This window comes from Pseudophryne corroboree, chromosome 1, assembly GCF_028390025.1.
Source record: "Pseudophryne corroboree isolate aPseCor3 chromosome 1, aPseCor3.hap2, whole genome shotgun sequence".
Classification (NCBI taxonomy): Eukaryota; Metazoa; Chordata; class Amphibia; order Anura; family Myobatrachidae; genus Pseudophryne; species Pseudophryne corroboree.
Genome location: NC_086444.1, coordinates 1,014,007,154 through 1,014,029,712, shown reverse-complemented (window position 1 = coordinate 1,014,029,712; position 22,559 = coordinate 1,014,007,154).

Sequence of the window (22,559 nt, the reverse complement as noted above, 5' to 3'; positions counted from 1 at the left end):
CTACACAGCAGGCCACTAATCAAGATTGCCTGCGTAGGCAGACCCAAATTTTTGCAAACCTACCAGCTTACCTCAGAAGAATCAGCAGAAATATCAGTCGCCAAAATGAACCAACCACCAGAATTGCCAATACCATGGAAATCATACGTGCAGACATTACACATGTCATGGGCAACTTACAATGCATAATGGAAGAACAGCACAGACAACAGCAAAGCTACATCAACATCTTAGAAAACAATCAAATGATCAATGAATCTATCACCAGAATTTTAGAGAATCAAAATGCTGCAACACGTGAACTTAATGCCACCCTCACTAACCTCAATGAAACACTCAGATCCCAGCACCATCAGCAACCAAGCAGCAGTTCTGGTACGACTACGCTATTCTATCGCCAGTGTCCTCACCACGAAGGCGCTCCACCAGGGCACGCCAACACGACAGTGGTAAAGGCAAAGGCCAGTCCAAGCAGCCAACCCCAAAAAAATAAAAAATAGATGCACCGATCTCTGTATAGAGAAGTAAATAAACACATTTAGTAAGTGTAGGTTTGTCACAATATCTATTACACTTACCACCTCGTCAATTTTTTGGGCATCATTAATTATAAGTGTTACAAACAACAACAGGATTTTGGACAACACATTTATTCTTTCACATCTTTGAATTTTTTAGGAGGGGGACAAAGTTATTTGATCTGCACATTGATGTTAGCATGCAGTAACAAGACCACTTGATTTTTTTCTAATCATTTCTCTTTCTAGATTCCAATCATTCTTATATCCAGCAGACAGACTAATTGGCAGCCATGCAGAATGTCTTTAGCATGCAGTAACAAGACCACTTGATTTTTTTCTAATCATTACTCTTTCTAGATTCCAATCATTCTTATATCCTGCAGGCAGACTAATTGGCAGCCATGCAGAATGTCTTTAGCATGCAGTAACAAGACCACTTGATTTTATTCTAATCATTACTCTTTCTAGATTCCAATCATTCTCATATCCTGCAGGCAGACTAATTGGCAGCCATGCAGATTCATCCATGGCCAATACAAATTACAATGTGATTGTTAACTCTTTTACCTTTCTTCTCTATACAACATTACAAGAATAACACAATTGAGTTGGCTAAAAAGGTCCTAATATGTTGTGATCGAATTTAGATAATTCAGTGCCAAAATGAATTTCATTATTGTTGGGCCATGTTTGTGTGTGTTAAAATGAGTAATCAGTTTCTTACACATGATGCAGAAACAAAGAAATTGTAATTTTTTTTAATAAGCACAAATAATGTGTATAATAATGGATATATGTGGCAAACTGTGTATAAATTATTTTGGATGATACTAAGTTTGTGTCTCTTAAATACGATGGAGCATCACACATAGGGACACATGTATTCCTCAAGGCTAACATATTATATGTGGAGGAGTGTTTAATTAGGACACAGGTTCTCAAACTCGGTCCTCAGGACCCCACACAGTGCATGTTTTGCAGGTCTCACAGAATCACAAGTGACATAATTAGCACCACCTGTGAACCTTTTAAAATGTGTCTGTGAGTAATTCATACACCTGTGCTTCTACTTGGTTACCTGCAAAACATGCACTGTGTGGGGTCCTGAGGGCCGAGTTTGAGAACCTGTGCATTAGGACGTTACACACAATCATAAAGTAAAATAACAAATAAATTACTATGTGGATTATGTGTGCTTGTAATAAATTATCTGTGCAAGTTTAATAACACTTATCCAGACCTCATGCATGCCACTCATAATCTGTTGTTTTGAGTTTTAAAATAAACACAAGACACATGCTACATTTGTTTTGCATAAAGCGAGGGTATGTTTGTATGTCTCAAGGAGACAGACACATTCTGAGTAATGGTTTTTAAATGAAAAACATATATTTAGGCTTACACAACAAATGAAAGAAGCTAACAAAACTTACCTTAAAAATAACAATTTATGAGGTCTTGCCTAACCTGCCTCCCTACATCTGTACTCCAAGTATCACCAGATGTCTCTAATTCCTCTGCTTGCTAGCTGCTTTCTTCATCCTCCTCCTCCTCAACATGTGGCAGATGTTGTTGCAAACACATGTTATGAAGAAAGCAGCAGCAGAACACAATTTGAGTCACCTTCAAGGGACTATACAACAAAAGGTCACCAGACTTATCCAGACACCGAAACCTAGATTTCAGCACACCAAAACATCTTTCTATCACATTCCGCGTGGACTTATGTGCATGATTGTAATTGTGTTCAGCAGGGGTATCAGGTCGGGACAATGGAGTTAGAAGCCAAGAGAAACAGCCATATCCTCCATCACCTAAAAGACAGATATAGTAACATGATTCATGTTAAGATACAGCAACACATAAGTAACACACTGTGGGGCAGATGTATTAACCTGGAGAAGGCATAAGGAAGTGATAAACCAGTGATATGTGCAAGGTAATAAAGGCAGCGGACAATCTGTTCCTAAATGATAATTTACATATTGGAGCTGATTAGCTGGTGCCTTTATCACCTTGCACATATCACTGGTTTATCACTTCCTTATGCCTTCTCCAGGTTAATGCATCTGCCCCTGTATTTGGACAAAGTAGACACAGGCCTACACATATAAAATTACATACCCAGCAGCCATCCATCTGGCATTTGTCCGTCCTCAAACTTATCAAAGAGGGATGACTGACTGAGGATGAAGGAGTCATGGCAGCCCCCAGAGTAACCAGCAACAACACTCATTATGTTGAGATTTGCATGACAAACCACCTGCACATTTGTGGAGTGCTCTAGATGACGATTAGTATAGATGTGCTGCCTGCCCCTAGGTGTTCTCAGCTGAATGTGTGTGCAATCTATGGCTCCCAGCACATTGGGCATGCCAGCCAGCTCAAAGAAATCTACCCTGACGGCATGCCACTAGACTCCTGGGTAAGGAAGCAGATTGAGGCATCGATGTGGGGCTGCAAAACAGCCAACACCTGTATGTATATTTGAAAGAAAATTAAACATGAGATTTTAGGACAGAACTGGCCACCGAGTAATTAAAACCAACCAAAAACAGAGGAGGTAGTTAGGTATACATCACCTGTGTTAATATTCTAGAAAATGAGGGCTGTGAGATTCCTATGACATCCCCAGACACAGCCTGAAAGCTGCCAGTAGCCATAAAGTGCAACACAGCCAGGAGTTTGTGAAGGCCTGAGACAGAGCGAGAGCGTGCTGTCTCAGGGTCTAGGCCCAGTTTGACAAGGTCATACAGACGGAAAATGTTGTTACGATTTAGACGGAATATCTGTATGACCGTATCATCGGACAATGTGTTCAAGTTTAAACGCCCCCTAAAAAAACGAGGCCTGCGCAGCCTCCGCGGAACCTGTACAACCTGCTGACCATGTTCAGTTTCTTGGCCCTGGTTACTTACAGGCTGATGTCTGAGTCTGAGGAATCCCACAGCACACAAAATATCACTGGCCCACAGTCCTGCTGCCATTTCTGAGTGTAGGTGGATTGAAATGGGCCTAAGATCCTTTTATAGGCATCCTAATTCAGGTGTGAGTGATTTGTTAGTTTCAACACATGTAAACACGCCTGAAAAAAGCAGGTCTATTTTTTTGCCGCTTTTTTTAATGAATCGCAAAAAAATACGACCGCAATTGAGCACTCAGAGACTAACACCCAAATACGAATGAATAGTGAATACCTGTGTTGTATGAAATAACAGCCGCGTTCGACCGATGGTCTATTCATTCGTATTTTTGAACTTTGCCGTTAAAACCATTACGAATAGCCCAAACACTGCCGAGATTTGTGCTTAGTGAATTCCCGTGTTGGGACATAGAAAAAAAAACACAAATTGGTCAAACTCGGATTATTAGTAAATATAGGCCCTGGTTTCAATATTTTTGTTTTTCCATGTACCTTTAATTTGCTCTATTCCCCCAAAGTTTTTTTTATCTCACATCACATTCTTTTGAATTATGCTGTTGTTTAAAGTGCATAGAGAGAGTGTGGGTTTCCAATCCTTTCTTAATATTATATATGTGTTCACACAATCTAGTTTTTAACATCCTTGTTGTCTTTCCCACATATATAAGGCTGCACTTACACTCAATGGCATATACCACATTTTTTGATGTGCAGGTGATAAATTGGTTAATTCAATTATCCTTTATTTTAATTTCTTTATATTTGGATGTATTGGTCTTTACTGTTCTACACTGTGTAATAACGCCACAGTAGAACATAGCTGTGTACCACTTAGCTCCAGGAGATACCTGCTAATATCCTGCATATACTCACTGGCTGATGAACTGTATGACACCCCGTTCCGCTCAAGCACTACTACATCCTAATTAGGGTATATCAGTGGCGTAACCAGAAGTTTTTCTCCCCCAAGCCAAAACATTCTTGACGTCCCCCATAATTGCCACTAGCAAAGGGATGAATCTGCGCGCGCTCAAGAAAGGGGTCGTGGCTTTGCTGAAATGGGTGTGGCTTTGCATAAAGGGGCGTGGCATTGCAGGAAAAGACTACCTTATACCACAGTTTTGCAATCTGCACGCCCAGACGTTGGCCACCACAGGAAAAAAATAATCCTGATTCATGCCCCTTACATTATTTGTCATTTTTCCTCCTTAGAGTAATGTAAAGTATATATTATGCCACATACTGCAATGGCCCTTAGACATTATGCCACACACAATAATGCCCATGACACAATATGCCACACACCGTAATGACACAGACACATTATGCCACACATCGTAATGCCAGTGACACATTATGCCACGCATCGCAACGCCCGTTATATATTATGCTACACACTGCAATGCCCCTGATACATTATAGCACATACAATGCCTGTGACACATTATGACACACACCGCAATGTCTGTGATATATTATGCCACACACTGCAATGTCCGTGATACATTATGTCACACACTGCAATGTGTGTGACAATGCCTGTGATACATTATGCCACACACCGCAACAGTAAGGCTTCTAATTACTTTTAAATTACCTGCTCGTTGCCAGGGGTTTCATTCTCTTGGTTCCATGCACGGTGCCAGGGGTTTTCATGCTCAGGGTGTTATGCTTGTTGCCAGGGGTTTCATGCGCTAGGTGTTATGCTTGTTGCCAGAGGTATCGTGTGCTGGGTTTCAAGCTTGTTGCCAGAGGGTAATATTCGTTGCCAGGGGTTTCATGCACTGGGTGTCGTGCTCGTTGCTAGGGGGTAATGCTTGTTGCCAGGAAGTGCATGAGCTGGGTGTTGTGCTTGTTACTAGGGGGTAATGCTTGTTGCTAGGGCTGTGCTCCCAGTGCCACATATGCCACCAGTGCCAGATATTCCCCCACAGTGCCAGATACAAATATGCCCCCATAGTCTCAGAAACACATATGCCCCCAGTGCCCCATATGCCCCCCAGTGCCAGCTACTCATATACCCCCAGGGCCAAATATGCCCCCACAGGGCCAGGTACTCATATACCCCCAGTGCCAAATATGCTCCCCCAGTGCCAGTTACACATATACCCCCAGTGCCAAATATGCCCCCCAGTGCCAGGTACACATATACCCCCAGTGCCAATTATGCCCTCCCAGTGCCAGTTACACATATACCCCCAGTGCCAAATATGCCCCCCAGTGCCAGTTACACACCCTCCCCGGGCTCCCCTGCTGCTGTGAGTTTTGGGAAGGAGACGGAGGGCACAGCACGCACCTCTCCTGACTGTGTCCGCCCTGTGTGTGTCGTCTCCAGCGGTGTGTCTGTCAAATGAAGTGCCGGTTCGTGAGCCAATCAGAGCTCGCTGACCAGCAGCTGCCACCGCCGGAAACCCAGGACGGACACACAGGAGAGGCGCGCTGTGTCCTCCGGCTCCTTCACAAAACTCACAGCAGCAATCAGTGGCGGAGGCGCCCACCCCAGCCCTGCGCCTCCAAGCCCCCGCAGTGGCTGCGGGGGCAGTAGTTACGCCACTGGTTAAGCAACTGGGCTGTTTGTAGTTTTGAGGCATCCACTGGTGTATACAGTAACTCTTCCACATAAACCTGTACACACGTATTTCTACTTTGAACAACATACATGGAAGTTGAGCTAAGCAAACAATCTAGCTCTAAACTGGTAAATTCATTTTTCTACTATGGTTCAAACTCCCGAGCTGCAGTGCTCCCCTGAAGGAGAAGGTTATTTTCTGTACTCTTTTTCTATATTTCCTTGTAATGGGAGAACATACCTGGGTCTGGGGAGGTCATATCGTATACCATTCTCAGTCCCCAGTTTTTCGTTTTCCTACTGAGGAAAGACTTTTGTATATTCCAGTGTGTCCTGACTACACAGCATATCCAGACTTGCTCTACCAATGATTACTCTTCAAAACCCCATTCTTTGTACTCTATTCATGGTAATAAAATGAGTAATACTACAGCATTCATATGGATAGCACCTGTGGGAATACATATTGGCGCTTTGCATAAAGAACTCATAACCTTTTATGTGAAACCTGCAGCTGTGCATTCCATCACCCTAGGACTAGAGTAGCTTCACTTACATTTAGTCAGCTTAGACTGGCACTCTTGTCAAGTTCTTTCTCGTGACCTACTTGCTGAACGTCTTGCTTTCAATGTAATGGTTCAAACCTCGTACTACCATAAACTTGCCAGTTATGTCAGTGAAGCATACCCTCATAGAGGAATACCAGTTCTTTGCCGATATATGTAGTATACAGGGTGCTGAGGACTCGCCACCTCATGGATGGGACTGACCTATTGATGTAGTCACTGGCAAAACACCTCTTTGGGTAAAGTCCTTACACAAGTTTGAAGCTATGATAGAATACATTAAAGCGACTCTCAAAATAGGTTTTATCCAGAGTTTCACTCAGCTGCAAGTGTGAGTAATTTCTATGCAAGAATAGGGGTGGGGGCTTGCACACATGCAGAGAATATTGTGGTTTTCAATTACTATCAAAGATCATTATTATCTATCCCTTATTAGGTCAGTTCAAGGACTTTAGTATCTTAACAAAGTTAGATTTAAGTATAATGTATAATCTTATTCAGATCAGGAGAGGTGACTGTAGCTGTATGACCTGTCAGAACCTGGCAGGAAGTAATGTCTATTGCCATGCATGCTGGGAGGTTCCCTGAAGTCAGTCGTGTTAGTAAGTCTACACCCACAACTACATGGTGTCCGATGTTGGCAGACATGGCTGACTGATCCCCTTATCTTGATAAAAACATTACTGACAACTGGATCCAGTTCAGAAAGGAATGCAAAGTATAAGGCAATGCTAGATTGTCTGTGGAATCAAAACAGGTACAGGCATACACCCTTCTTATCCACTTAACTGATGACGGTAAGGAATTTTTTTGTTAATAATGTATAAAAGGAGAGTTATGGTAGACTTACCACTGTTAATTCTCTTTCTGTGAGATACATTGGGTTCCACAGGAAAACATTGGGGGTAGAGTGGATCTTGATCCAGAGGGACAGAGGTTGTCCCATGATGCATTGGTGCCTCCTCTATAACCTTGCATCCAGGCACTGTGAGCTCAGTTTCGTTAACCAGTCCAATGCAGGAGCAGGTAAGAGAGAAGGTAGATGTTAGTCACATAGAACCACATTCTCACGACAGAAGAAGGGACCAGCAGCTAATGCCATTCAAACCCATAGAAGCTAGGTGCGTCAGGGTGGGCGCCCTGTGGAACCCAGTGTACCTTTTCTGCAGCAGGTTACATTGGTTTCCACAGGGAAACATCAGGGATGTCCTAAAGCAGTTCCTCAAGGGAGGGGATGCACCTTAGCGGTTATGAGAAACTGGCGTCCTAAGGAAGCATCCTGGGATGCGGAAGTATCAAAGTCATAGAACCTAATAAACGTGTTCACAAAGGACCACGTAGCCACCTTGCACAATTGTTCTGAGAACGCGCAACGGCGAGCCGCCCAAGAAGGTCCAACAGACCGAGAAGAATGGACATTAATAGCAGCAGGAGCTGGGGGATCAGCCTTTGCATAAGCTTGTACAATCACCATTCTGATTCTGGCCGAGGTTTGCTTATTCGCAGGCCAGCCACGTTTGTGAAAACCAAATAAGAAAAAAGGGAGTCTGACCTCCTGATTAAAGCAGTCCTCTACACATATATATGGAGAGCCTGTACCACATCCAAAGACCGCTCTTTGGAGGAAAAATCAGAAGAGATTAAGGCCGGAACCACAATCTCTTGGTTAAGATGAAATGATGACACCACCTTAGGTAAATAACCTGGGCGAGTTCTAAGAACTGCCCAGTCACAATGAAACATTAGAAAGGGTGGACGACAGGACAATGAGCATAAGTCTGACACCCTTCTAGCAGAGGCAATAGCCAGTAAAAACAAGACATTGGCCATGAGCCATTTAAGGTCCATCGTCTCAAGAGGTTCAAATAAAGACTCTTACAGGGCATTCACGACAACAGACAGATCACATGGAGCCACAGGAGGGACATAGGGAGGCTGAATTTGTAAAACACCCTGAGTGAATGTATGAACATCAGGTATAGGTGCAATTTTTCTTTGAAACCATACCGACAAGGCAGATATGTGAACCAGGGAGGCCAGACGAAGGCTTAAGTCCAGGTCTCTTTGCTGGACGTTCTGAATCTGTATGCATCATAATTCTTATCAACACACCAGGTGAAGAAAGAACTCCAGAACCTGTAAAAAACCCAAGCTGAAGCCGGTTTAAGGGCTTTGAACATAGTATGGATGACTGCCTCGGAGAATCCTTTGGCTCTTAGGAGTGATGCTTCAAGAGCCACGCCGTCAAAGCCAGCCTGGCCAGGTCCAGATAAAGACAAGGGCCATGTACGAGGAGGTCTGGGCGCTGAGGAAGTAGAAGAGGACGCTCTGTCGGTAGACCCTGCAGGTCTGAGTACCAATGCCGTCTGGGCCACGCTGGAGCGACTAGAAGTAGAAATTCTCCTTCTTGTTTGAACTTCCACAGGACCCTGGGCAGGAGTGACACTGGGGGGAACACGTAAGGCAGCTGGAAGTTCATTGGAATTGCCAGTGAGTCCACGAATGCTGCTTGAGGATCCCAGGTCCTTGATCCGAAGACCGGAACCTTGTGCTTGTGTCGAGATCAGGGGTTAAAGTGAGCCGGAACGGGGTTGAACTGCGTTCCGTCAGTTCCACTTGGAGATGGAATGCAGTTCCGCCTCCTCTGGCTTACCTAAACCGATGTGTGACCGGCACCGCAGGGAGATGCCGGGCGCCCGCTGAGATTGTGTTACCAGCGGGCGCCCGGTTCTGTCTCCACAGTGGCAGCCAGAGGCAGGAGCTCAGTACTGAACTTCGGTTTCCGGCTCTGTCAGTGTGCGCAATGACAGAGACATCATGACGTCTTTCCCATAGTGCCGAGGAGCGGACGCCAAGAGGACTGCAGCGGTCGGACACGGGAGCGGGGCTTAGTGAGTATTGTGATTTTTGTTTGTTTTTTCCTTTGTGCAGCGGGGGGCATTACTACTTGGGGGCATCTACTGGGGGCAAACTACTGGGGGGCATTACTACTGAAGGGTATCTACTGGGGGCAAACTAAAGGGTGCATTATTACTGAGGGGCATCTACTGGGGGCAAACTACTGGGGGGATTACTACTGGGGGGCATCTACTGGGGGCAAACTACTGGGGGACATTACTCCTGGGGGGCATCTACTGGGGGCAAACTACTGGGGGGCATCTACTGGGGGCAAACTACTGGGGGGCATTATTACTGGGGGCAAACTACGAGGGGGCAAGCTACTGGGAGCAAACTACAAGGGGGCAAGCTACTGGGGCAAGCTACTAGGGCAAGCTACAATGGGGCAAACTACAAGAGGGCAAGCTACTGGGGGCAAGCTACAAGGGCACAAGCAACTGGTGGCCAACTAGAAGGTGGCTAAATACTGGGGGTAAACTACAGGAGGACATTACTACTGGGGGCGTAACTACAGGGGCATTACTACTTGGGGCATTACTACTGGGGGGCTAAACTACTGGGGGCTAAACTACTGGGGGCATAACTACAGGGGCTAAACTACTGGGGGCATTACTACTTGGAGACATTACTACTGGAGGCATAACTACTGGGAGCTAAACTACAAAGGGGCATAACTACAGGGGCTAAACTACCGGGGGCATAACTAAAGGGGCTAAACTACAAGGGGGCAAGCTACAGGGGGGCATTACTACTGGGGGCTAAACTACAAGGGTCAAACTACTGGGGCTAAACTACTGGGGGCATTACCACTGGGAGGCTAAACTACATGGGGCAAACTACATGAGGACTAAACTACAGGGGGCATTACCACTGGGAGGCTAATCTAAAGGGGGGGTAAACTACTGGGGTCATAACTGCAGAGGCATTACCACTGGGGGCATAACTACTGGGGCTAAACGACAGGGGGCTTAACAACTGGGGGCATTACTACAGGCAACATTACTACTGGGGGCAATACTACACAGGGGCATTACCATTAAGGGCATTACTACTGAGGGAACTACTAATGAGGGCATTGTAAAGGGGGCACTTCATAGGGGGAATCACTCCTGGGGACATAAGGGGCACTACTATTGTGGGCATTGCATAAGGGGCACCACTACTATGGGGTCTATAAAGGGGCACTACCACTATGGGCACTACCAGTACAGTGGACATTGCATAAAGAGCACTACTACTGCGGGAATTGTATAAAGGGCGCTACTGCTGTGGGCATTATGTGTATTATGGGGTGCTACTACTGTAGGCATTAATACTATTGTGTGACCACACCCCTTTCTTTTTGAGACCATGCCCCTTTATTGCGGCGCGCCTACGGCGTGCGCAATACCTTTATTACATGGGTGCCATAGAGAGGGGGGGTGAGTTCCACCATCTCTCTAGGACCACTTTAAGCACTGGTTGAGACCCTACCAGGTCTACATCTGATAGGCCCCCCTTGTCCACTAGGAGTTGAAAGTCTTCTGAATGAAGACTCCACTCACCAGCGTGCACGTCATGGCGACTGAGGAAGTCCGCTTCCCAGTTCAGGACGCCCAGAATGAACAGTGACGATATTGCCGGCAGATGGCGTTCCGCCCAACAAAGGATTTTTGACACTTCCATCATTGCCATGCAGCTTTGAGAACCACCTTGATGGTTTATGTATGCCACCATGGTGACGTTGTCAGACTGTACTTGAACAGGCCTGTTCTGTACCAGAGGCAGGGCGAGAGAAAGCGCACTGAACACAGCCAGCAACTCCAGAATGTTTATTGGGAGGAGAGACTCCTCCTTGGTCCAGCGACCCTGAAAAGAGTTTTGCTCCAACACCGCATCCCATCCCCTCAGACTGGCGTCCGCTGTCAGCAGGACCCAGTCGATGATCCAGAAGGGACGGCCCCTGATCAATTACTGGTCCTGTAGCCACCCAGTCAGGGACAGACGAACCTCCGGAGTCAAAGTGATCATGTGAGATTGGATTCGATGAGGTAGGCCGTCCCACTTGGAAAGGATTAACCTCTGCAGAGGGTGAAAATTAAATTGAGCATACTCTACCTTGTCAAATGCCGACACCACAAGCCAATTACTTGTATCGCCGCATGTATCGACACTCTGGGGCAACATAGGAAGCATCTTATCCTGTCTTGAAGTCTCAGGACTTTTTCTGGAGACAGAAACAGTCGTTGACTGTGTGTGTCCAAGAGTGCCCCCAGGTGCACCATGCTCTGAGCTGGGACCAGCGAGGATTTCTTCCAATTTTATGAGCCACCCATGGACTTGTAGGAAGCTTACAGTCAGTTGGAGATGACTAAGGAGGACATTGTGGGAGTTTTCCAGAATCAGCAAGTCGTCCAGATACGGCAGGATCCTGACTCCCTGGCGATGGAGTTTGGCCGTCTTTACGGCCATTACCTTGGTGAAGATCCGAGGAGCCATAGCCAGTCCAAATGGCAGAGCCTGGAACTAATAGTGGAGGTTGACAATAGCAAACAGCAGATACTGCTGATGTGACATGGCAATAGGTATATGCAGGTACGCATCCTGTATATCCAGGGATACCATAGAGTTTCCGGGTTCCATAGCCAGTACAATTGAGCGCAGTTTTTCCATATGGAACTTGGACACTCTCACAGACTTGTTCAGTGATTTGAGGTTAAGTATAGGCCGAAAATACGCATTGGGTTTTCAAACTAGAAACAGGGTCGAGTAGTAACCTCTGCCTCTCTGGGCCAGAGGAACCGGCACTACCACTCCTGTATTCAGGAGGGAATTTACAACCTTTTGCAGAGCTTGCGCCTTTAATGGATCCGAAGGGATAACCGTGGTGCAAAACTGACAAGGGGGACGTCTCTTGAAGGAGACTGCGTACCCGTGAGAGACGACTTCCAACACCCGTGCGTCTGAAGTGGTCTTTAAGCAGACCTGGGTGAACTGCAGAAGGCAGCCTCCCACCCAGACTGGCTGCTCAGGACTGCTTTGCCTTGGGCTTAGTGGTTTTGGGCAAGAGCGTAGCTACCAAAGGTGCAAGCAGTGCAGCTGCTATGGGGCCCATAGTTGAGAGGGGCCACCTTCCCTGTCACAGTTATATGTGAACTGCGCATTTTTCAGCATTGGGTGATACATAGGGGCCCTTACACACTTTAGCCTTGGTGTTTAGATTATATCTAGTTATGCCCCATGAAATGCTTTTTGTAATGTTGCATAAAATTAACTGGAAGGCATTATAATGTTACATAATATGAAGCGGGGCACTGTAATGTGGCATAATATGACCTGGGGGTACTATGTTGCATAATGTGTACTGGCAGCCCTACAATATTACATAATGTGATCTAGGGGCACTGTGATGGTTCATAAAATAAACTAGGGCACTAGTATTGGGCATAACATTAACTAAGGCACTACTATGGTTCAAAAATGAACTAGGGCACTATTTTGGGGAATAAATTAACAACTCCTGCGGAGTGGTGTTTCGTTAGAAGCATTGAGACGGGTGCCCCTTCAAAATGATGCTATGGGGCCCACAAAGTTCTGGCTACGCCCCTGATTTTCGGAGCACGAGATTGTCTCGAGTATGCCTGACCTTTTGCTTTTCCTTGAGGAAGAAAGGAACGAAAAGTGGTACGTTTAGTCTTCTGTGCAGAAGGATTAGTATTTGGGAGAAAGGCAGTCTTAGCAGCCGCCAATTCAGGCACAATTTTATTTAGGTCTTCCCCAAACAAAATGTCCCCCTTAAAGGGGAGTACCTCCAAGGTTTTTTTGGAGTGTAGGTCCACCTTCCATGACCTCAACCACAGAATACGGTGAGCCAGGACAGATGTAGTCGATGCATTGGCTTCCAACACACCCGCCTCAGAGGACGCCTCTTCAATGTAATAGGCAGCGGTGGTAATGTGAGACAGGTACTGTCTGGCATTGTCCGATATATTCTCAGGCAGCTCTTCATGAAATGCCTGAACCCATGCTTCAATTCCTTTTTGCATTCCAAGAGGCCGCAATAGTGGGTCTATGTACAGCACCTGTAAGGAAGTAAATAGACTTCAGGCATCCCTCCACACGCTTATTTTTCGGTCTCTTCAGTGAAGTGACAGTGGCGACAGGCAGAGTGGATGACACCACTAGGCGTGTGACATGAGAATCCACCGCTGTGAATTTTCCCACTTGTAACATATCTCTGCAGGGAGAGGATAGCGAGCCAAGGCCAGAGGGACAGAGGGAATTTCTTCCCTGGATTAGACCACCAAATGGTCAGCATGAGGTAACAGATTTTTAACCACCTTCTTCCGTTTCAACATATCAGTTTTCTTAGTCACAGTAGTGGAATCCTCATCATTAGTGATTTGTAGGATTTGCTTAATAGCAACCACAAGGGCAGGGACATCAATTTGCAATGGAAAATCCTCGTCAGAAACACCTGATTCAGTGTCTGCCAGAACAGTATGCTCTCCCTCCTCTTCAGATAAAACATCTGAGATATTAGTGGATTGTGAGGAGGAAGCAGCCCGCTTAGATGACCCAAAGACACGAGAGTGACCTGGAGTAGATTTTTGCCTGACCAAGGAATGAGTTAATTGCTGCAACTGGTTAGAGAAATTTTCCGCCCAAGGCGGAATAACCATAGGAACAATTTGTGGCTGTAGTGGCACAGGTGGTCCCATAGGGGGCACCAGAGTACCCAGTAAGTTTGTGAATGCAGGACAGGGTGGCTCTTGATTGGTTACAGGGGCTGCAGACTGAGGGGGAGATGTATGACACATAGTATACAGACCATCATACACAGCTTCCCCCTCTGGTAAATCTTTGGCACATGCTCTGCATGATGCAGGAGCGCAAGGGTGGCTCCGGTGGAGCACGTGCTCCAGGCGCCGGAAAAGTTAGAGGGTGCACCGCCTGCTCACCCCCTCCTTCTGCCCACTATTTCATGGGTTGCTGTATAGGCAGCTGCAGAGCAGGAGAAGTAGAAGCAGAGGGGTGCACACTGACTCAGTCTTGGAGACTAGGTAGGGAACAGGGCAGGCCAGAGGTGACAGCAGGAGACACTGACAGCCGCCACATGCCGGAACTCTATCTCCCTATTCTTTATACTGTATGTCTCACTGTGCTTGTAGCTGTGCAGCAGGTTACTTCTGTCCTGCTACATCACTCTCTGGTTCGGCTACTGCAGCACCTCTTTCTGCCCCAGTTGCTGTAGCATCTCTTTCTGTCCTGGCTGCTGCAGCACCTCTTTCTGCTTCGGCCGTTGCAGCACCCCTGTCTGCCCCAGCTGCTACATCACCTCTTTCTACATTGATGCTGCAGTACCTTTCACTGCCTCAGCTGCTGCTACAGCACCTCACTCTGCATTAGAAGCTGCAGAGTAACATATATAAGTGGCTCTACTGTAGCATAACCTCCCCTATATTTTTGTGGCGCGCCTTTGGCGCGCACTGTCCCTGTTTTGGTCGTGAGGGGAGCCCAAAAGTAACTTTCCCCCTGAGCTCCACGAGGTCTAGAACTGGCTCTGTCACCAATGTAGTATTTTTCTATTTTTTTCTTTTGAAATGTAACATGCCCCCAATTCAGTACAGGGGAGGGGGCACCTAAACATACCCTTGCTCCGGGCACCATGGCACCTAGCTACACCTCTGTAGGAGCGTCCACTTACTGCGCTTCTTGATTGACATTGCGCTTACTGCGCTTCTTGATTGACATTGTACACAAATGCAACAACAGAGCGATTTAGTAAGATAAAGCCAGACAGAGTACAATACCTACGATTAAAACCGCTAGTATGTGACTGTAGACACAGTACACAACACCAGTGATTAAATCCGGCATTATGTGACTGAGTATACAGTAGAATACACGTAATGGGTAAATACTGTGAGGCACTATACATATGACCCTGACGCATCTAGTCCCTTAGGGTACAGAATATAGCGATAGGTATATCTGGGAAACACTGAAAAGTGAAACCACCCAGCAGATATAGGTACACAGAGTCACAGGCAATGCAGATAGTTATTATGACAATAAAGCTGCACTGGACTAGTATATGTACACACACACACATAATTATATATATATATATAAAACACGGCATGGTCCTAGACCGGAGGTATATATCAGAATACTTGTACAATATATCTTGTAATAGGAACACTTTCTCTTAACTAACGCTGTCTGTATAAAGACATGTAGCATACTCAAGTGTTTGTAAAGATACAGCGCTGTATACAGGCAGCTTTACAAGGGAGACCTTACACTGCAGTCCCAGAGACCAACCTCAACTATGCTTAGAAAATGGAGTCCAGCGTCTCAGTCAGGGAGTGAGGGAGAGTGTGATGCAGCTCCAGGGTGGGAAAATCTGCAGCAGATGTCGCCCTGGGCAGGGGAGAGGCTACAGGTCATGCATCGGCTATGCTGGACTTTCACCCCAGGTACTAGCGAGCCTTATTAAATGGGGCGTTAGTACACCTGACCTGTGCTCTATTACCCTTGTGGTCTAGTGTGGTCCGTACTCGGTGTCAGTGTCCACACCAGCGCCGCGACCCGTCTCCCTAGGTCGCGGACGGAACGCAATTTAATGGCAGGTCCTGTCTGGGGGACCCTCTTACCTCCTCCCCGTAGCAGCCACGTAAACCAGGACAGCGACTGTGACTGTATGCCTAAAGCCGGAGTGTTTCTGCTGCAAGTACCCGGGAACAGGCCGCGGGAGTATGCGACGCCGCTTGGGATGTGATGGAGCCGCAGCGCTGAATGTCACCATGACATACAGAGCTGACATCCCAGTTTTGAAGACATTTTCTGTCAGAAAAAGCTTTTTCAGGGCTGCCTAGTGACCTGCTGCTGCAGCATAGTTGTGTTGGGGGCGAGATTTTGGGAGTGATGTCATCGGTCACAGACTACAACATCACTCCCAGGGGGCCGCAGCAGTGCAGAAGAGATTTCCTCCATTCAGATGAGGGACACAGCAGGGCAGCACCAACGTATCGGATACGACCTGGGCAAGTAACGCACTCCTGGCAGCAGTCGTATCCCATACATTAGAGTCAATTAAGTGGTTAAACTGGCTCGTCCAGAGTCAAAAGATAGATCAGACACATTTGTCTATGAGGAAAGGGAGGATAGTGAAGACCCTGAAGTGCTGTTATAAAGTATGAGGAGACATGTTTATCTCTAATTAATATAATAGATGGATAGACAAACACTATATGGTATGAGGTTAACATGCCTCCTGTCGGGATCCCGGCTGTGTCAATACCAATGCTGGGGGTACTATACAGCCGCCGGAACACTTACGAGGTAGGTGATTCCCCTCTATGGGTGTCCACGACCGCAAGGGGCTTTGTTGCGCTCACCCCCTGCCGGCATTCTAGTGCCCGGGATGCCAATATTGGTATATCAACATTCGCATCCCATGCGGCGGGATCACATACCGATCCCCACTATATAATACCACAAACCAAAAGTGTGATGAAAATGTGCAGTGTACACATTAAAGCTACTAGTTAAAAAATTGATTTTGGTGCCATCACCAACTAATCAGAGAGTGAATAGTTTGTGGTATTTATAATGATGTTGTTATTAAGAGAAAAGATTTTGACTTCAGAAACTGACACTCATATCTGCATGCTTAATGAACAGTCTGAGAGAAGTATAAGGGAGTTGTGGAGGGAGGCAGAAGTATATTGGACACGGGGGGTCATTATGAGTTGATCGCTCGCTAGCTACTTTTAGCAGCCGTGCAAACGCATAGTCGCCGCCCACAGGGGAGTGTATTTTGGCTTTGCAAGTGTGCGAACGCCTTTGCAGCCGTGCGCAGAAAAAACATTTTGTGCAGTTTCAGAGTAGCTCTGGACTTACTCAGCCCTTGCGATCTTTTTGGTGCCAGAATTGACGTCAAACACCCGCCCTGCAAACGCTTGGACACGCCTTCGTTTTCCCAAACACTCCCAGAAAAATGGTCAGTTGACACCCATAAATGCCCTCTTTCTGTCAATCACCTTGCGTTCGGCTGTGTGAATGGATTCCTCGCTGACTCCATCGCCAAGCAGCGTTCCTCTTTGTACCAGTACGATGCACCTGCGCATTGCGGTGCATACGCATGCGCAGTTTTGCTGTTTTTTTTACCTGATCGCTGTCTTGCGAAAATCGGCAGCAAGCGATCAACTCGGAATGACCCCACAGTGCTCACCACCCTCATACAGGCAATCCCAAAGCTGTGGTGGGCACCACCCACCTGTGCAGTAAACATACCCATCCCTTAATAAAAAATAACTCCTGCAATAAATTAAACTACTATGAACAATGCTGCAGATATAAACACAAAAGAGCTGCTAGCACGCACATGGAGCATTATCAGAACATGTCAATTAGGGGTATACGGAGAAGTGAGCCAGTAGAGAAGTGTCCATGGCAACCAATCAGCACTGAAGTAACATCTTTAATTTGCATACTATAAAATGATACAGAGCTGCTGATTGGTTGATGGGGAAATTTCTCCACTGGCTCACTTCTCCGCTCTTATCACTGCTTAGTAAATGTACCCCTAAGAGTGCAAGAGTGTAGATCTGGTTGCTGAAATCTTTACCTCCCTCTGTGACACACACAACAAATACTGAAAATATGTTATGTCAAAGACCCTCCTGCACAGAACAAACATAGAAGCACTAATTGACCAGGCAGATGTTGTAAACCTTGCTGTGTATGGAGGTCACATCATCAAAACCATTGGCATGGCCACATTAGAATTCACATGTGTGCCATTACTGTTTCACATAGTTGTTTGTGACGTCAGACCACTACTTGCACTACCTGATAGCGTTAAACTGTGCTTCATATACCTGGGAGACAACGTCTATATGGTACAGCAAGAAACTGCAGAACTCAAAAAAAGTCAAACATCTGTTCGACTGTGTGATATAATTGGTAAACTCCCTGTTATTTAATTGTCCCCACAGTCTGTTCATCCCGATGCATCCCGGTTGCCATGAAGGGCAAAGTGCATTCTGAATTAGACCGTATGACAAGGCTCGGTGTAATTGCCCCCGCAGAGGAAGCAACACAGTCGGTCTCAATCATGGTAGCTGCAGTAAAAAAAAAAAGACAGGGGAGTCATGCATAGACCTTGTACACCTCAATAAAGCACTGTTGAGGCCTCGACACCCATTGAGAATGGTCAAGCAAGTAATTGCTGACATGCTCGACGCAAAAATCTTCAGTACCCCGGATGCTAAGTGTGAATACCTCTGAACAGAGTCGGCCCGGCTCACTGCATTCATGAAACCCGCTAGACAATATACTTTTTTACATATGCCTTATGGCCTAAAAACCGTCAGTGATGTTATCTAACAATGCATGGAACAGCTGTTTGCAGGATACCCATATAAAATCATTGTCGGTGACATTGTTATCTGCAAAAACACAATGAGCATCTCCATTCGGTGCTTGGAAGGCTCTGTGCCATTAATTTAAGGCTCAACCCAGGTTCCAAATGTTAGAAGTTCCATACATGGAAGCCAGACCCTGAGAAACAGCAACCATTCAGCAAATGTCGTCCTTCTGAAGATAAACTCAGTCTTCAGCACTTCCTGGGAATGACAAACTGCCAGACAACTGTGCCACTAAGACAGCTTACATCAAGATACAGAATGGTGCTAGCAGGAGGAACACCAAGCTGCAGTAACAAAATCAAAACTCATGCTCACAAGCCCTCCAGAACTCCAGTACTTTAACGTGCACTTTCCAGTGGTGATCTCTACAGAGACCTCACAACATGCCTCCAAAAGAACAGTCCCATTGCCTTCCACTCCAGAGCACTGACCAAGACTGAATCTCGATATGCACAGATTGAAAAAGAACTTTTAGCAGTGGTTTTTGCCTCTCACGTTACATGACTTCCTGTTGAGACGGACCATCAACTACTTATCATCTTTCTGAGAAAGCCTCTGCATAATGCTACTGCCCACATACAAAAATGATGCTCAGGTTACAGAGACACCACCTGGATGTTGTCTACAAGGAAAGAATTGTTTGTGGCTCATGCTCTTTCCAGGTCCTGCTCACTGTACCTCACACTTTGTGCCCAAATGGAAGATGAATATGTAATGTCTGTACAAATTCTCTCCTTTAATTGAATGGAAGAGCTACAGCATGAAACCCTGGTCGATGATCTGTGCCAATGGCTGTCTCAAATCATACTACAGGAATGGTCCCACTCATCTAGTGAGTTCTCCCAAGATCAAGGGCTTAAGATAAAAAAAGGCTGTCGCGTCCCGTGCCAGCCCTGATGGGGGCGCACTGACCTCCTCCATTGCTCCAGTTTCTGCTTTATGTGCCCCAGAGCAGGAAAAAGCAGTAAGTCCAAGAGGCATGTGATGTGGTCCTTCCTCTCCATGTCTGGGTGCTGCTGGGGTGATGGAAGTGAAAGTAGATGGTGAATGTAATCTGCAGGAGGCAGGGCTCCTCCTACAGCAGCCTGAAATCTTATGGGGAGAGAGTTTCTCTTGAGTGCACACTCCACCCATTCTAATGTCCCCTCCTCCTTGCAGCTATATAGGGGGCACAGGCAGCCACACAGTGGGACCATATCCCCCTTAGCAGATGACCCAGGCCAAGACCATCTAACAAGCCTGGAACCAGGTAATTAGTACCCCATCTCTCAGTGACCCTGGAGAGAATGTGTGTCTGGGTGCTGCTGGGATGTGGTGTTGGTAATGAATGAAAGCGGGGGTCACCAATATTTTGCTTCTAGGCTCCTAGTATGAATGTCAGGTCTGTAACTGTGTCTGTTCCCGGAGGGGGCACTAGTGGGTCAGTGGTGGTGCGGTGGAGGAAATTAGGAGGCTGTAGAAGATTCCTGCGCATGTGCGCAATTATATTTATTTAGCACCTGGAGAGCGTCTCTTACTGCATGCAGAGGTGGAAGCTGACTGTGGAAGGATTTGTAGCAGAGCTGGATGGCTGGAGCCTGTAGTGCCACAGAAACACTAGAGCAAGGAAATCACTGGAGACAGAAGACTGGAGCCAGGAGACGCTGTACACTGGATGTGACGCGTTGTTCAAGGCAATGAGACTGAGACGATGTTCTGGATTTATACCCCTTGGTCAGCAGGCATTGGATGCTTGAATCATGTGTGCAGCCCTAGCGCAGGATTGGGTGTTACAGGTCAGCTGACTGCAAGTGTCATGGCGGCGCCCATGCTGCACAGATGGTGGGTACACAGTAGATGGACTTCAGGGGTACACAATTACAATGGGCACTGTGCCCGCGGACAGAGCATTCACGCAGCCACAAACTGTGGACGTGACCTCCGGAGGCCTGCACACCAGCGCGCCGGTAAGTGAGATGCCACTGAACGCCGATTCCTGACAATGAACATACACCCCCGCCCAGGATCTGCATTATTTTTTTGCTATGATAGATCAACTCATGCGGTCTGATTGAGTCATCCTGAGAGGTCAAAGATCTGTAATACCATACACCCTACAGAAGTACTATACAAAGCAGCTCAACCAGGGTCATCTGTACCTTGATGCAGCCAAGTGCAGGGCCAGAAAATCTCCATATTGGTCCACTATGTTCAGTGACATTGAAAGATCTGTTGCCCCTTTCTACCTATCTATTATCCATCGTTTATATCTTGAAGGGAAGGATGCAGATGTATGACCTTCATTCTGGAAGTTGTCACTCCAGTCTTTCTACACCCACATCTATCGCCATGATTGGAAAATTTCCTTTAATACCAGTAATGGTCACGTTGAGTATCTAATGATGCCTTTTGGTCTCTGCAATGTTTCAGTGGTTTTCCAGAAATTGTCTAACAAAATATTTCTATATCTGTTGTAGCAGTTTGTAGCATTTATTCAGATTACATAATCATTTTGTTTTCAAACCTCAGCATGCATGTGGCAAAAATTTCGATCACCTATTCTGCAAGTATGTAAATGTGTTTAAGAACAGACCAAAGTACCATTTCTGAGGTATGTAATTTCAGGGTCAGCCTTCAAATAGTACGGAGGAGTTTGACACCATCCTTATGGCCACAAACTTGCAGTATCCAGATAATACTGAGGTTTCTTGGCTTCGCAATTTGATACTGGTAATTCATGAGACATTCTGTACGCTACACTGATAGCACCCACTTCTGTTAACTAGAGATGAGCGCCTGAAATTTTTCGGGTTTTGTGTTTTGGTTTTGGGTTCGGTTCCGCGGCCGTGTTTTGGGTTCGAACGCGTTTTGGCAAAACCTCACCGAATTTTTTTTGTCGGATTCGGGTGTGTTTTGGATTCGGGTGTTTTTTTCAAAAAACACTAAAAAACAGCTTAAATCATAGAATTTGGGGGTCATTTTGATCCCAAAGTATTATTAACCTCAAAAACCATAATTTACACTCATTTTCAGTCTATTCTGAATACCTCACACCTCACAATATTATTTTTAGTCCTAAAATTTGCACCGAGGTCGCTGTGTGAGTAAGATAAGCGACCCTAGTGGCCGACACAAACACCGGGCCCATCTAGGAGTGGCACTGCAGTGTCACGCAGGATGTCCCTTCCAAAAAACCCTCCCCAAACAGCACATGACGCAAAGAAAAAAAGAGGCGCAATGAGGTAGCTGTGTGAGTAAGATTAGCGACCCTAGTGGCCGACACAAACACCGGGCCCATCTAGGAGTGGCACTGCAGTGTCACGCAGGATGGCCCTTCCAAAAAACCCTCCCCAAACAGCACATGACGCAAAGAAAAAAAGAGGCGCAATGAGGTAGCTGTGTGAGTAAGATTAGCGACCCTAGTGGCCGACACAAACACCGGGCCCATCTAGGAGTGGCACTGCAGTGTCACGCAGGATGTCCCTTCCAAAAAACCCTCCCCAAACAGCACATGACGCAAAGAAAAAAAGAGGCGCAATGAGGTAGCTGTGTGAGTAAGATTAGCGACCCTAGTGGCCGACACAAACACCGGGCCCATCTAGGAGTGGCACTGCAGTGTCACGCAGGATGTCCCTTCCAAAAAACCCTCCCCAAACAGCACATGACGCAAAGAAAAAAAGAGGCGCA